Source organism: Triticum urartu, chromosome 3A, assembly GCF_056163025.1.
Source record: "Triticum urartu cultivar PI428250 chromosome 3A, HENAU_Tu73, whole genome shotgun sequence".
Taxonomy (NCBI): domain Eukaryota; kingdom Viridiplantae; phylum Streptophyta; class Magnoliopsida; order Poales; family Poaceae; genus Triticum; species Triticum urartu.
In genome coordinates this window covers 12,110,509-12,126,552 of record NC_141875.1, presented here as the reverse complement: position 1 = coordinate 12,126,552, position 16,044 = coordinate 12,110,509, and the positions used below count along the sequence as shown (strand labels likewise).

The 16,044-nt window shown below is 39.8% G+C and overlaps 1 protein-coding gene across 1 annotated transcript in view; it reads right to left on the bottom strand.

Annotated features, from left to right (window-relative positions):
• Positions 1 to 16,044, bottom strand: part of LOC125542371 (peroxisomal membrane protein PEX14) — a 64,009-nt gene that overhangs the window by 15,239 nt on the left and 32,726 nt on the right. The window lies entirely within an intron of this gene.

Sequence of the window (16,044 nt, the reverse complement as noted above, 5' to 3'; positions counted from 1 at the left end):
CCAAAAGCTAGGTACCGCAAGGGATGACGAGCGACCACAACCGTCGATTGATCTTCCTCTTTGTTCGGATCGCCGCGTCTTCCTCCATCCATAGCCAGCTTCAAAGTACACCCACGTTTCTGATCTAACAAAGGCCAACTATCAAATCCATCCCCTAAAATTCTCCATGGCTTAAAGTTCCGAGCAGACTGCAATCTAATGATGATAATGGTCGATGCAGTTTAGGATGAGGTTTACCGATGGTGCTCTAAAGTCGATCGTGTTGTAGTGGTAATTAATACACTGCCTGTAGAATCATTTGGGGTATCGATTAGTATTATGTATTTTGGTAGGAATATACTGCTTTGCCTGACGTGCATGCGATTTGCGAATTACATGGTTTCACATGATTCTTTGGAGGTGCAGATTCTTAATACGTATTTGCATATATAGTATGTCTATGCATGTCATTTTTTGTCCTTATAACAAAGATCAAAATTAGTCATTAAAACAACTGTACATACATATATACTACTATTGTAAAACAAACTGGATGTATCATCCTCCACAAAGATCTAATGTAAACACGTCATTGTCTATGCGAAATATGGATGACGAATATTAAACAAATTCTAATAGAAACAATCTATGGTATAATGAGAATATAAGACAATCTATTTTTCAATATGTATATTATTTGCTATGATATCACGTATGTTGATAGAAACCTGGGCAAGCATGTGTCAACTATTGTGTATAGAAACAGACTGTATAATTCTATGCTGCTTCCATGGCCAAAAGGAAGATGCACATTTTTTTAGGTAGGGTATGAAACGAAGATATATGCTAAAATATTTGAAACAATGTATGTTTGCTGGACCCTATGTCCAGCCAAGGTACACATGCATGTATTATTATAATAATTTACATCACAATATTCATATTATTGGATGCAAATAATCTAATCCCAAAATAGTCGAAGCAATGTAGCTTCATTGGACTCTATGTCCAATCAAGGTACACATGCATCTGTTACAAAATTAATATACATCAACATATTGATATTTTTTTTGGCATTTCGAATTTTCACAACTAAGTTATATTAAATATTAAAAATGCTAGCCCGTGCAGGCACACGGGTTGACGACTAGTAATTACAATTACAGAGGCTGGCTAGATCATGGTTCCATCTCCCATCGGTAAATGAAATCGACAAATAATCTGCATGGAGAACTGCATTGTCATATCTAGAAACCCAAGGCCGGATTCAACAAGAAGAAAACGAAATCAATAAGAGCGAGCCTTGACGCCGCAATAATAATAGTGGGACGGCGCATGGAGAGGAAGAAACTCGGAGAAACTGGACATTATACATGGCGAGGATGAAACCCTGAAATTTTAAGCCTTGTCTCCAAGAAAAACTAACGCTGGAATCAATCTGACGAACTTGGGTGGTACTCTCCACACTCCACTCTCTAGGGGGCAACTGCGACATCTAATTGTCCGGTTCTGCTGATACAAACCCTCGCCTCTCGTTCCCCACAAGATCCCCGCATGGGGTGCTGCGTAATCAACGAGGCGCGATGACAGTTCCCAGGCAGGCTGCTCAAGAAATCAGGGAGGTTTCGGCCCGGCGGTTTATGAATTTGACCTTGTGGCGAGGGAGCTGGGCGGCTGCATGGCCATCGGGTGAGTTCACGGCCGCATCAACCACGGGATATCACCCGTCATCGGCAGAAGTGGATAATAGCAGGACCGGAGAGTGTATGCGCGTCACGTATGTTCACACATGTTTTACCTTCAGATGAGATATATATATATATATATATATATATATATATATATAGAGAGAGAGAGAGAGAGGAAGAAGAAGAAGAAGAAGAACTCTGCATACAAGAGAAATTGGCTTCTCAATTATCTGTTCTTTAATAATTTTTGTGCACCTTAGAAATGGAGGTTATTATTGATTTACGCCATTAACTAAGTTGTAAGAACTAATGTAACATTTTTTTGTTCTCATTGGCTCGAGCGGTGGTGGTACATATTGTGACGGAACTACAAGTTACGGCAGAGCCCTTAGAAAGGTTTTTCATGCTTGCTTGTAATCTATGTGCACATTGCCTAATAAAATACACTACATAACTCGTAATGGTACTTGGTCAGATCCATTCAGCCATGTGTTTTTGAGGTTATGCTCGACTTGCCACGAAGTCATGGCATCATAATCATTTTGATCATGTGGCATATGACATGGTCGCTCCACCCCGATTACCGGTGAGTCCTATTTCCATCGCGTGCTCATTTATCTCTTTAGCTTCTCTCATGTGCCCTCTATCTACCAATTTGATGAACTAGGAAAATGCTACCAACCAGTTAAAACAAAGTGAAACCACCCAGCATATCCATCTACTCTCGTGAAAAGAGAGTGGCTTATATAATGGGAGAATCAATATTTAGTTATTTATGCAGGTGAGGGTTGGTGAAGAACTTATTTATCTACATGTAATAAATTTTCTTAAGTTACGATAGGTATATTTTTCTTAACTAATTTAGATTTTGCACATCTTAAAGTTTGAACTGATGAAGTAAATTGCAAAGGCGCTACATGGTTCACCTTACAAAATAGATACACATATGTAAGACTTATAGGAGCATAAGCAGAGCCACATATATGCAAACAAGCACTATACAGATTAATATGATCATTTCAGAGAACTAAAATCAGGCACAAGCACAGATGGGCCGATCCCTAGCAAACCACTGCATGAGCATGCAACCAGTGGATGGGCTCTCTTGATTGTCTGGATTAATAGCGGGAATGTGCACGAATGCAAGCGTATGGAGCCATGTGTAAATGTATAATGTTATGAATTTTTGCACATATGTTGTATACATGTGTATGTGTATTCACAAAAAGGTTTGATTTTTTGTGTTCTATAAAGTGGTATTTTAATATCAAGCTCCGTGGAGCTTGGCCTTCATTGGCACTTTTTGAAATGTACACCCTCTATTTTCCTTGTTTTCATCGGAGGCTCCCATCAAATATTATTTGTTTCAAAAAATGTTGCTCCTGAAAATCATTCAAGGATGTAATTGCATTTTAATTTATTCTTCAGTATTCTGATTTGATCCTCTCTCATTTCTGAAAAGAAATTTTGTTCACAATGATATAAAAAATTACTTTCATTTATTCATGTTCCTCCTTGAGAAACCAAATCACACACACGTGCATCCAATTTTCGATTTGATATTAAATCATCAGGTTGTGTGCGAAGCGGATCGAATTGAGGAAAACTTTAGACATTGTCGGGCCAGGCCAGGCTAATTTCAGGCCTAAAATTTTAGCCCGAGCCTGTCCTGAATAGTACTTTAGGCCATGAATTGAGCCAGAGCCCGGTCCAGGCGACAAGCCCGACCCAGCCTCGGTTTTCCAGGCCGGGTTGCCAGGCCATGCTGCACATGCCCAGGTTTACCTCGAAGGCCTCTATCACTCTCTCTAGCAGGACGACCCTTCATGCTTGCTTCTAATCTATGTGCACAGTGTCTAATGAAACAGACAAGACTCGTAATGGTAGCTGTCTCGAGTAAATTAGCCGTGTATTTGCAACGTCATGATCAACTTGGCACGAAGGCTTGGCATCATAATCATTGCGATCATGTGGTGTATGAGATAATAGCTCCATCCCGATTACCGACGCCTCCTATTTCCATCGTGTGCTCACTAATCTATTTACCTTATCTCATCGTGCCCACTGTCCACTTATTTGATGAACTAGGAAATGCTACCAACAAGTTAAAACAAAGGTAAACCGTCCAACATATCTATCTACTCTTGTGAAAAGAGAGTGGCTCATATAAAGAGAGAGATTAATATCTACCCAAGTGAATGTTGGTGGAGAACTTATGTATCTACATGTGATAAATTTCCTTGAGTTACGGTAGGTATATTTTTATTAACTAATATAGAATTTACACATCTTAAAGCTTGAACTGATGAAGTAAATTGCTAAGGTGCTACATGTTTCACCTTACAAGATACACAAGAGTAAGACTTACAGGAGAATATTAAGACTCACGCATGTGCCAAATAAGCAGTACACACACTAACTATGAATGGGGCCAATCCCTAGCAACCCATTGGACTAGCATGCAGCCATTGGGTTAGTATACCCTCTCTCTTCCTGGCTTTTGTCTGAGGCTCCCGTCAATTAAGAATTGTTTAAGAAAAATGATGCTCTTGAAAATAATTCAAGGATGTAATTACAATTTTATTTATTCTTCACTCTTCTGATTTGGTCCTCTCTTATTTTGGAAACGGATTTTGCTCCCAATGATATAAAATTTGCTTCTGTTTATTCATGTTCCTCCTCAAGACAGCAAAACACACACACACACACAGGCATCCAATTTTCAATTTGATAATAATCTTCGGGTTGTGCGCGAAGTGGATCAAACTGAAAAAACTTTGAATATCGTCGAATTGAAAATCAGCCAGCTGGAAAATAGCAAGGGTGAAAAGTTATAAAACAAAACTATATGAACCGGCTCCCGGCAATGCATGGCCCGACAGCGGCACTGGCAAGGGCTAGGGGCTCCGTATGATCAAGCACAAGTCTCATACAATTCTCAGCACCAACTTCATCAAGTCGGTACTCTGATGCATTCGATGATTTAGGTTATTTGTTCTTATGGATGCATTAGAAGATTTAGGTTCGTTTAAGAGAAAGTTGAACAAACTTGTTATTGCCTTGTCTTATGCTCTTAATGTTATATACTACACCCTCCGTCCCATAATGCAAGACATTTTTTGACACAACAAAAATTGTATTGCATTATGGGATGGAGGGAGTACTTTTTATTGCCTCGAATTTTCATCGTATCCATTTATTTGTCCTGTTGGCGTGAAAGATCCAACAAGTGGGCGCTGGACAAACTAAATTAAGTGCATGCTAGGTCTCATTCTCCCTGGAATTCTACAACTTGACAAATAGCTCATGTCCCAGGAATTTCACAGATATAATCTTTTGTCTGTACAAAATTTTGCATTCTTCGTATAGAAGCAGAAAGGCCATGCCCCAAGACTGTTACGTCCAGTGTGGATACCATCCGTTCGATGCAACAAAATGAGAATCCTAGATAGTGGTGATTCCAAGTCATTACTCTGACTGAAAAAAAATTAAGAGAGTAGTAACAAGTTTCATGAAAATCTCAATTATAGTTACAATTACATAAGCTAGCAAGTTTGTGGTTCCATCTCTCATAGATAAACAACATCGACAAATAATCCGCACGGAGAACTGCTTTGTTGTATCTAGAAACCCAAGGCTGGATTCAACGGCATCATCAATGATGGCAACCATAGACAAACAAGAAAACTAAAAATAAATTAGAGTGGGCCTAGATGCTGCAATTGAAGGAAATATGCCATAGAGGCAATAATAAAGTTGTTATTTCATATTTTTCTTATTCATGATAAAGGCTTATTATTCATGCTAGAATTGTATTGATCGGAAACCTAAATACATGTGTGAATACACAAACAAACACTGTGTCCCTAGTGAGCCTCTACTTGACTAGCTCGTTGATCAAAGATGGTTAAGGTTTCCTAACCATGAACATGAGTTGACATTTTATAACGGGATCGCATCATTAGGAGAATGATGTGATGGACAAGACCCATCCATTAGCTTAGCATAATGATCGTTCAGTTTTATTGCTATTGCTTTTCTTCATGTCAAATACATATTCCTTCGACTATGAGATTATGCAACTCCCGAGTACCAAAGGAATGCCTTGTGTGCTATCAAACGTCACAACATAACTGGGTGATCATAAAGATGATCTACAAGTATCTCCAAAAGTGTTTGTTGAGTTGGGATAGATCAAGATTAGGATTTGTCACTCCGAGTATCGGAGAGGTATCTCTGGGCCTTCTCGGTAATACACATCATAAGCTTGCAAGCAAACTACTAAGGAGTGAGTCACGCGGTGATGTATTACGGAACGAGTAAAGAGACTTGCCAGTAACGAGATTGAACTAGGTATGAAGATACCGACGATCAAATCTTGGGCAAGTAACATACCGATGGAGGAAGGGAATTACGTATGTTGTCATAACAGTTTGACCGGTAAAGATCTTCGTATAATATGTAGGAGCCAATATGGGCATCCAGGTTTCGCTATTTTTTATTGACCAGAGAGTTGTCTCGGTCATGTATACATAGTTCTCAAACCCGTAGGGTCCGCACGCTTAACGTTCGATGACGATATAGTATTATATGAGTTATGTGATTTGGTGAACGAATGTTGTTCGGAGTCCTGCATGAGATAACGGACATGATGAGGAGTCTCTAAATGGTCAAGAGGTAAAGATCGACATATAGGACGATGGCATTCGGACACCGGAAGTGTTCCGGAGGGTACATGGTACATATCGGGTCACCGGAAGGAGTTCCGGGCACCCCCGGCAAAAGATATGGGCCTTATAGGCCATGAGGGGAAACGCACCAGCCACAAGGGGCTGGTGTGCCCCCCATATGGGCCGGCCTAAGGAGGGGAAGGAAAGCGGAGAAGGGAAAGGAAAGTGTGGACTAGGATTCCCACTTCCTTCCCTCTCCCCCCTCTTTCCTTCTCCCTCGGTTAAATATGGCAAGGGGGCGCCACTTGGGGAGGACCCCAAGTAGAATTCGGCCTACTTGGGGCGCCTCCTGGCAGCCTTCCCTCTCCCATGTGCGCCCTAGCACACGCTAGACAATTGCATAGCCATGTGCGGCGCCCCCATTCACCGTTTACACCCCTGGTCATATTTTCGTAGTGCTTAGGCGAAGCCCTGCATAGATCACTTCACCATCACCGTCACCACGTCGTCGTGCTGACGAAACTCATCTACTACCTCGACGTCTTGCTGGATCAAGAAGGCGAGGGACATTACCTAGCGGAACGTGTGAAGAACGTGGAGGTGTCGTGCGTTCGACACTTGATCGGTTGGAGCGCGAAGAAGTTCGACTACATCAACCGCGTTATGAAACGCTTCCACTTACGGTCTACGAGGGTACGTAGACACACTCTCCCCCTTGTTGCTATGCATCTCCATGGATAGATCATTGTATGAGCATAGAAATTTTTTTGTTTGCCATGCAACGTTCCCCAACAGTGGTATCAGAGCCAGGTCTATGTGTATATGATATGCACGAGTCAAACACAAAGAGTTGTGGGCGGTGATAGTCATACTGCTTACCACTGATACGTCTCCAACGTATCTATAATTTTTGATTGCTCCATGCTATATTATCTACTGTTTTGGACATTATTGGGCTTTATTATCCACTTTTATATTATTTTTGGGACTAACCTATTAACCGGAGGCCCAGCCCAGAATTGTTGTTTTTTGCCTGTTTTAGGGTTTCGAAGAAAAGGAATATCAAACGGAGTCCAAACGGAATGAAACCTTCGGAAACATGATTTTCTCATCAGATAAGATCCAGGAGACTTGGACCCTCCGTCAAGGAAGCCACGAGGCGGTCACGAGGGTGGAGGGCGCCCCCCCTAGGGCGTGCCCCCCTTCCTCGTGGGCCCCTCGAAGCTCCACCGACGTACTTCTTCCTCCTATATATATCCACGTACCCCCAAATGATCAAATACGGAGCCAAAAACCTAATTCCACCGCCGCAACTTTCTGTATCCATGAGATCCCATCTTGGGGCCTGTTCCGGAGCTCCGCTGGAGGGGGCATCTATCACGGAGGGCTTCTACATCATCATCCAAGCCTCTCCGATGAAGTGTGAGTAGTTTACTTCAAACCTACGGGTCCATAGCTAGTAGCTAGATGGATTCTTCTATCTTTTTGGATCTCGATACAATGTTCTCCCCCTCTCTCATGGAGATCTATTCGATGTAATCTTCTTTTTGCGATGTGTTTGTTGAGACCGATGAATTGTGGGTTTATGATCAGGTCTATCTATGAATAATATTTGAATCTTCTCTGAATTCTTTTATGTATGATTGGTTATCTTTGCAAGTCTCTTCGAATTATCAGTTTGGTTTGGCCTACTAGATTGGTTGTTCTTGCCATGGGAGAAGTGCTTAGCTTTGGGTTCGATCTTGCGGTGTCCTTTCCCAGTGACAGAAGGGGCAGCAAGGCACGTATTGTATCGTTGCCATCGAGGATAACAAGATGGTTTTTTTATCATATTGCATGAAACTATCCCTCTACATCATGTCATCTTGCTTAAGGCGTTACTCTGTTTTTAACTTAATACTCTAGATGCATGCTGGATAGCAGTCGATGAGTGGAGTAATAGTAGTAGATGTAGGTTGGAGTCGGTCTACTTGTCTCGGACGTGATGCCTATATACATGATCATACCTAGATATTCTCATAACTATGCTCAATTCTGTCAATTGCTCAACAGTAATTTGTTCACCCACCGTAGAATACTTATGCTCTTGAGAGAAGCCACTAGTGAAACCTATGGCCCCCGGGTCTCTTTCTCATCATATTAATCTCCATCACTTTATTATTGCTTTGCTTTTACTTTACTTTTACTTTTTACTTTGCATCTCTATACCAAAAATACCAAAAATATTATTTATCATCTCTATCAGATCTCACTTTCGTAAGTGACCGTGAAGGGATTGACAACCCCTAAGCGTGTTGGTTGCGTTGAGCTATTGTTTTTGTGTAGGTACGAGGGACTCGAGCGTAGCCTCCTACTGGATTGATACCTTGCTTCTCAAAAACCGAGGGAAATACTTACGCTACTTTACTGCAGCATCCCTTCCTCTTCGGGGAATTCCAAAGTAGTGCTCAAGAGGTAGCAAGAAGGATTTCTGGCGCCGTTGCCGGGGAGTCTTCGCAAAAGTCAACATACCAAGTACCCATCACAATCCCTATCTCCCGCATTACATTATTTGCCATTTGCCTCTCGTTTTCCTCTCCCCCCAATTCACCCTTGCCGTTTTATTCGCCCTCTCTCTCTCTATCCTCCCTCTCCCTCTCTATTTGCCTCTTTTGCCCGTTTGCTCTTTGTTTGCTCGTGTGTTAGTTTCCTTGTTTGTCGCGATGGCTCAAGATAATACTAAATTGTGTGACTTCACCAATACCAATAATAATGATTTCCTTAGTACTCCGATTGCTCCTTTTACCGATGCTGAATCTTGTGAAATTAATACTGCTTTGTTGAATCTTGTCATGAAAGATCTGTTCTCCGGCCTTCCTAGTGAAGATGCCGCTACCCATCTTAATAGCTTCGTTGATTTGTGTGACATGAAAAAGAAGAAATATGTCGATAATGATATTTTTAAATTGAATCTATTTCCTTTTTCTCTTAGAGATCGTGCTAAAGCTTGGTTTTCGTCTTTGCCTAAAAATAGTATTGATTCATGGAACAAGTGCAAAGATGCTTTTATCTCTAAGTATTTTCCTCCCGCTAAGATAATCTCTCTTAGAAACGATATTATGAATTTTAAGCAACTTGATCATGAGCATGTTGCACAAGCTTGGGAGAGAATGAAATTAATGATACGTAATTGCTGTAGTCATGGTTTAAATTTGTGGATGATTGTTCAGAATTTTTATGTCGGATTGAATTTTGCTTCTAGAAATCTTTTGGATTCGGCTGCGGGAGGCACTTTTATGGAAATAACTTTAGGAGAATCTACTAAACTCCTAGATAATATTATGGTTAATTATTCTCAATGGCATACTGAAAGATCTACTAAAAAGGTGCATGCGATAGAAGAAATTAATGTTTTGAGTGGGAAGATGGATGAACTTATGAAATTATTTGCTAATAAGAGTGTTTCTTCTGATCCTAATGATGTGCCCTTGTCTACTTTGATTGAGAACAATAATGAATCTATGGATGTGAATTTTGTTGGTAGGAACAATTTTGGTAACAATGCGTATAGAGGAAATTTCAACCCTAGGCCTTATTCTAGTAATCCCTCTAATAATTATGGTAATTCCTACAACAATTCTTATGGAAATTATAATAATATGCCCTCTGATTTTGAATCTAATATTAAATAATTTATTTCTTCGCAAAAGAATTTTAATGCTATGATTGAAGAAAAATTGCTTAAGATTGATGATTTGGCTAGGAACATTGATAGAATTGCTCTTGATGTTGATTCTTTGAAACTTAGATCTATTCCACCTAAGCATGATATCAATGAGTCTCTCAAAGCCATGAGAATTTCCATTGACGAGTGCAAAGAAAGAACCGCTAGGATGCGTGCTAAGAAAGATGCCTTTATTAAAGCGTGTTCTTCTAGTTCCTATGAAAATAATGATGAAGATCTAAAAGTTATTGATGTGTCCCCTATTAAATCTTTGTTTTGCAATATGAATCTTGATAATGATGGGACTGAATATGATCCACCTTTACCTAGAAGGCGTTCCAATAATCCTGAATTTGTTAATCTTGATGCTAAATTTGATAAAAGTTGGATTGAAGAAATTAAAACCCTAGATGTTGCTAAACCCACTATTATGGATTTCAAGGAATTTAACTATGAAAATTGCTCTTTGATTTATTGTATTTCCTTGTTGCAATCCGTGCTAAAATCTCCTCACTCTTATAGTCAAAATAAAGCGTTTACTAAACATATCGTTGATGCCTTGATGCAATCTTATGAAGAAAAACTTGAATTGGAAGTTTCTATCCCTAGAAAACTTTATGATGAGTGGGAACCAACTATTAAAATTAAAATAAAAAATTATGAGTTTTATGCTTTGTGTGATTTGGGTGCTAGTGTCTCTACTATTCCCAAAACTTTGTGTGATTTGCTAGATTTCCGTGATTTTGATGATTGCTCTCTAAACTTGCATCTTGTGGATTCCACTATTAAGAAACATATGGGAAGAATTAATGATGTTATTATTGTTGCAAATAGGAATTATGTGCCCGTAGATTTTATCATTCTTGATATAGATTGCAATACTTCTTGCCCATTATTCTTGGTAGACCTTTCCTTAGAACGGTTGGTGCAATTATTGATATGAAGGAAGGGAATATTAGATTCCAATTTCCATTAAAAAAGGGCATGGAACACTTTCCTAGAAATAAAATAAAATTACCATATGAATCTATCATGAGAGCCACTTATGGATTGCCTACCAAAGATGGCAATACCTAGATCTATTCTTGCTTGTTATGCCTAGCTAGGGGCGTTAAACGATAGCGCTTGTTGGGAGGCAACCCAATTTTATCTTTATTCCTTGCTTTTTGCTCCTGTTTAGTAATAAATAATTTATTTAGCCTCTGTTTTGGTTGTGTTTTTTGTGTTTAATTAGTGTTTGTGCCAAGTAGAACCGTTGGGAAGACTTGGGGAAAGTCTTGTTGAACTTGCTGTAAAAAAACAGAAACTTTAGCGCTCACGAGAACTGCCGTCATTTTTATTTGGAAAGTGATATTTAGTTAATTATTTTTGAAGCTTATTAATATATAAATTCCTTACGTCCATCAATTTCGTTTAGAATTTTTGGGGTTCCACATCTTGCGGTAGCTTCAGATTACTACGGACTGTTCTGTTTTTGACAGATTCTGTTTTCCGTGTGTTGTTTGCTTATTTTGATGAATCTATGGCTAGTAAAATAGTTTATAATCCATAGAGAAGTTGGAATACAGTAGATATAACACCCATATAAATAAATAATGAGTTCATTACAGTACCTTGAAGTGGTCTTTTGTTTTCTTTTGCTAACGGAGCTCACGAGATTTTCTACTTTAAGTTTTGTGTTGTGAACTTTTCAAGTTTTGGGTAAAGATTTAATGGATTATGGAACAAGGAGTGGCAAGAGCCTAAGCTTGGGGATGCCCATGGCACCCCCAATATAATCTAAGGACACCTAAAAGCCAAAGCTTGGGGATGCCCCGGAAGGCATCCCCTCTTTCGTCTACTTCTATCGGTAACTTTACTTGGAGCTATATTTTTATTCACCACATGATATGTGTTTTGCTTGGAGCGTATTTTATGATTTGAGTCTTTGCTTGTTAGTCTAACACAATCATCCTTGCTGTACACACCTTTTGAGAGAGCCATACATGATTTGGAATTTGATAGAATACTCTATGTGCTTCACTTATATCTTTTGAGCTCTATAGTTTTACTCTAGTGCTTCACTTATATCTTTTGAGTTATATAATTTTGCTCTAGTGCTTCACTTATATCTTTTAGAGCACGGTGGTGGATTTGTTTTATAGAAACTATTGATCTCTCATGCTTCACTTAGATTATTTTGAGAGTCTTAATAGCATGGTAATTTGCTTAATAATAATATGCTTGGTATTCAAGATTTGTAAAACTTTCTTTTGAGTGCGTTGAATACTAAGAAGAAATTGATGCTTGATAATTGTTTTGAGATATGAGGATGGTGATATTATAGTCATGCTAGTTGAGTAGTTGTGAATTTGAGAAATGCTTGTGTTAAAGTTTGTGATTCCCGTAGCATGCACGTATGGTGAACCGTTATGTGATGAAGTCGGAGCATGATTTATTTATTGATTGTCTTCCTTATGAGTTGCGGTCGGGGACGAGCGATGGTCTTTTCCTACCAATCTATCCCCCTAGGAGCATGCACGTAATACTTTGCTTTGATAACTTCTAGATTTTTGCAATAAGTATATGAGTTCTTTATGACTAATGTTGAGTCCATGGATTATACGCACTTTCCTTCCTTCCACCATTGCTAGCCTCTCTAATACCGCGCACTTTTCGCCGGTATCATACACCCACCAAATACCTTCCTCAAAACAGCCACCATACCTACCTATTATGGCATTTCCATAGCCATTCCAAGATATATTTCCATGCAACTTTCCACCGTTCCGTTCATTACGACACGTTCCATCATTGTCATATTGCTAGCATGATCATGTAGTTGACATTGTATTTCTGGCAAAGCCACCGTTCATAATTCTTTCATACATGTCACTCTTGATTCATTGCATATCCCGGTACACCGCTGGAGGCATTCATATAGAGTCATATCTTGTTCTAAGTATCGAGTTGTAATTGTTGAGTTGTAAGAAAAAAAAGTGTGATGATCACCATTTTTAGAGCATTGTCCCAAGTGAGTAAAGGATGATGGAGACTATGATTCCCCCACAATTCGGGATGAGACTCCGGACGAAAAAAAGAGGCCATAAAAAAGAGAAGGCCCAAATAAAAAATGAGAGAAAAAGAGAGAAGGGACAATGTTACTATCCTTTTACCACACTTGTGCTTCAAAGTAGCACCATGATCTTCATGATAGAGAGTCTCTCATTATGTCACTTTCATATACTAGTGGGAATTTTTCATTATAGAACTTGGCTTGTATATTCCAATGATGGGCTTCCTCAAAATGCCCTAGGTCTTCATGAGCAAGTGAGTTGGATGCACACCCACTTAGTTTCTTTTGAGCTTTCATATACTTATAGCTCTAGTGCATCCGTTGCATGGCAATCCCTACTCACTCACATTGATATCTATTGATGGGCATCTCCATAGCCCGTTGATATGCCTAGTTGATGTGAGACTATCTTCTCCCTTTTTGTCTTCTCCACAACCTCCCTTCTATTCCACATATAGTGATATATCCATGGCTCACGCTCATGTATTGCGTGAAAATCGAAAAAGTTTTGAAAATGTCAAAAGTATGAAACAATTGCTTGGCTTGTCATCGGGGTTGTGCATGATTTAAATACTTTGTGCGGTGAAGATAGAGCATAGCCAGACTATGTGATTTTGTAGGGATAGCTTTCTTTGGCCATGTTATTTTGAGAAGACATAATTGCTTAGTTAGTATGCTTGAAGTATTATTATTTTTATGTCAACATGAACTTTTGTCTTGAATCTTTTGAATCTGAATATTATACCACAATTAAGAAGATTTACATTGAAATTATGCCAAGTAGCACTCCACATCAAAAATTCTGTTTTTATCAATTACCTACTCGAGGACAAGCAGGACTTAAGCTTGGGGATGCTTGATACGTCTCCAACGTGTCTATAATTTTTGATTGCTCCATGCTATATTATCTACTGTTTTGGACATTATTGGGCTTTATTATCCACTTTTATATTATTTTTGGGACTAACCTATTAACCGGAGGCCCAGCCCAGAATTGCTGTTTTTGCCTGTTTTAGGGTTTCGAAGAAAAGGAATATCAAACGGAGTCCAAACGGAATGAAACCTTTGGAAACGTGATTTTCTCATCAAATAAGATCTAGGAGACTTGGACCCTCCGTCAAGGAAGCCACGAGGCGGTCACGAGGGTGGAGGGCGCGCCCCCCTGCCTCATGGGCCCCTCGAAGCTCCACCAACGTACTTCTTCCTCCTATATATATCCACGTACCCCCAAACGATCAAATATAGAGCCAAAAACCTAATTCCACCGCCGCAACTTTCTGTATCCACGAGATCCCATCTTGGGGCCTGTTCCGGAGCTCCGCCGGAGGGGGCATCGATCACGGAGGGCTTCTACATCATCATCCAAGCCTCTCCGATGAAGTGTGAGTAGTTTACTTCAGACCTACGGGTCCATAGCTAGTAGCTAGATGGCTTCTTCTCTCTTTTTGGATCTCAATACAATGTTCTCCCCCTCTCTCGTGGAGATCTATTCGATGTAATCTTCTTTTTGCGGTGTGTTTGTTGAGACAGATGAATTGTGGGTTTATGATCAAGTCTATCTATGAATAATATTTGAATCTTCTCTGAATTCTTTTATGTATGATTGGTTATATTTGCAAGTCTCTTTGAATTATCAGTTTGGTTTGGCCTACTAGATTGGTTGTTCTTGCCATGGGAGAAGTGCTTAGCTTTGGGTTCGATCTTGCGGTGTCCTTTCCCAGTGACAGAAGGGGCAGCAAGGCACGTATTGTATCGTTGCCATCGAGGATAACAAGATGGGGTTTTTATCATATTGCATGAAACTATCCCTCTACATCATGTCATCTTGCTTAAGGCGTTACTTTGTTTTTAACTTAATACTCTAGATGCATGCTGGATAGCGGTCGATGAGTGGAGTAATAGTAGTAGATGCATGCAGGAGTCGGTCTACTTGTCTCGGACATGATGCCTATATACATGATCATACCTAGATATTCTCATAACTATGCTCAATTCTGTCAATTGCTCAACAGTAATTTGTTCACCCACCGTAGAATACTTATGCTCTTGAGAGAAGCCACTAGTGAAACCTATGGCCCCTGGGTCTCTTTCTCATCATATTAATCTCCATCACTTTATTATTGCTTTGCTTTTACTTTACTTTTACTTTTTACTTTGCATCTCTATACCAAAAATACCAAAAATATTATTTATCATCTCTATTATATCTCACTTTCGTAAGTGACCGTGAAGGGATTGACAACCCCTAAGCGCGTTGGTTGCGTTGAGCTATTGTTTTTGTGTAGGTACGAGGGACTCGAGCGTAGCCTCCTACTGGATTGATACCTTGGTTCTCAAAAACTGAGGGAAATACTTACGCTACTTTGCTGCATCATCCCTTCCGCTTCGGGGAAATCCAACGCAGTGCTCAAGAGGTAGCAACCACCAACGTCTTATTTTGATTTAGCGGTATTGTGGGATGAAGCGGCCCGGACCAACCTTACATGTCCACGCACATGAGACCGGTTCCACCGACCAACATGCAACTAGTTTTGCATAAAGGTGGCTGGCGGGTGTCTATTTATCTTACTTTAGTTGAATCGAATTTTACTACGACCGGTCCTTGAAGAAGGTTAAAACAACAAACTTGACGAATCACCATTGTGATTTTTGCCGTAGGAAAGAACGGTTCTTACTAGAAACCCGTAGCAGCCACGTAAAACTTGCAACAACAAAGTAGAGGACGTCTAACTTGTTTTTGCAGGGTATGTTGTGATGTGATATGGTCAAGACATGATGTGATATACATTATTGTATGAGATGATCATGTTGTGTAAGTTATCAGGCAACCGGCAGGAGCCTTATGGTTGTCTCTTTATTGTATGAAATGCAAATGCCATGTAATTGCTTTACTTTATCGCTATGAGTTAGCAATAGTTGTAGAAGCAACAGTTGACGAGACGACCACGA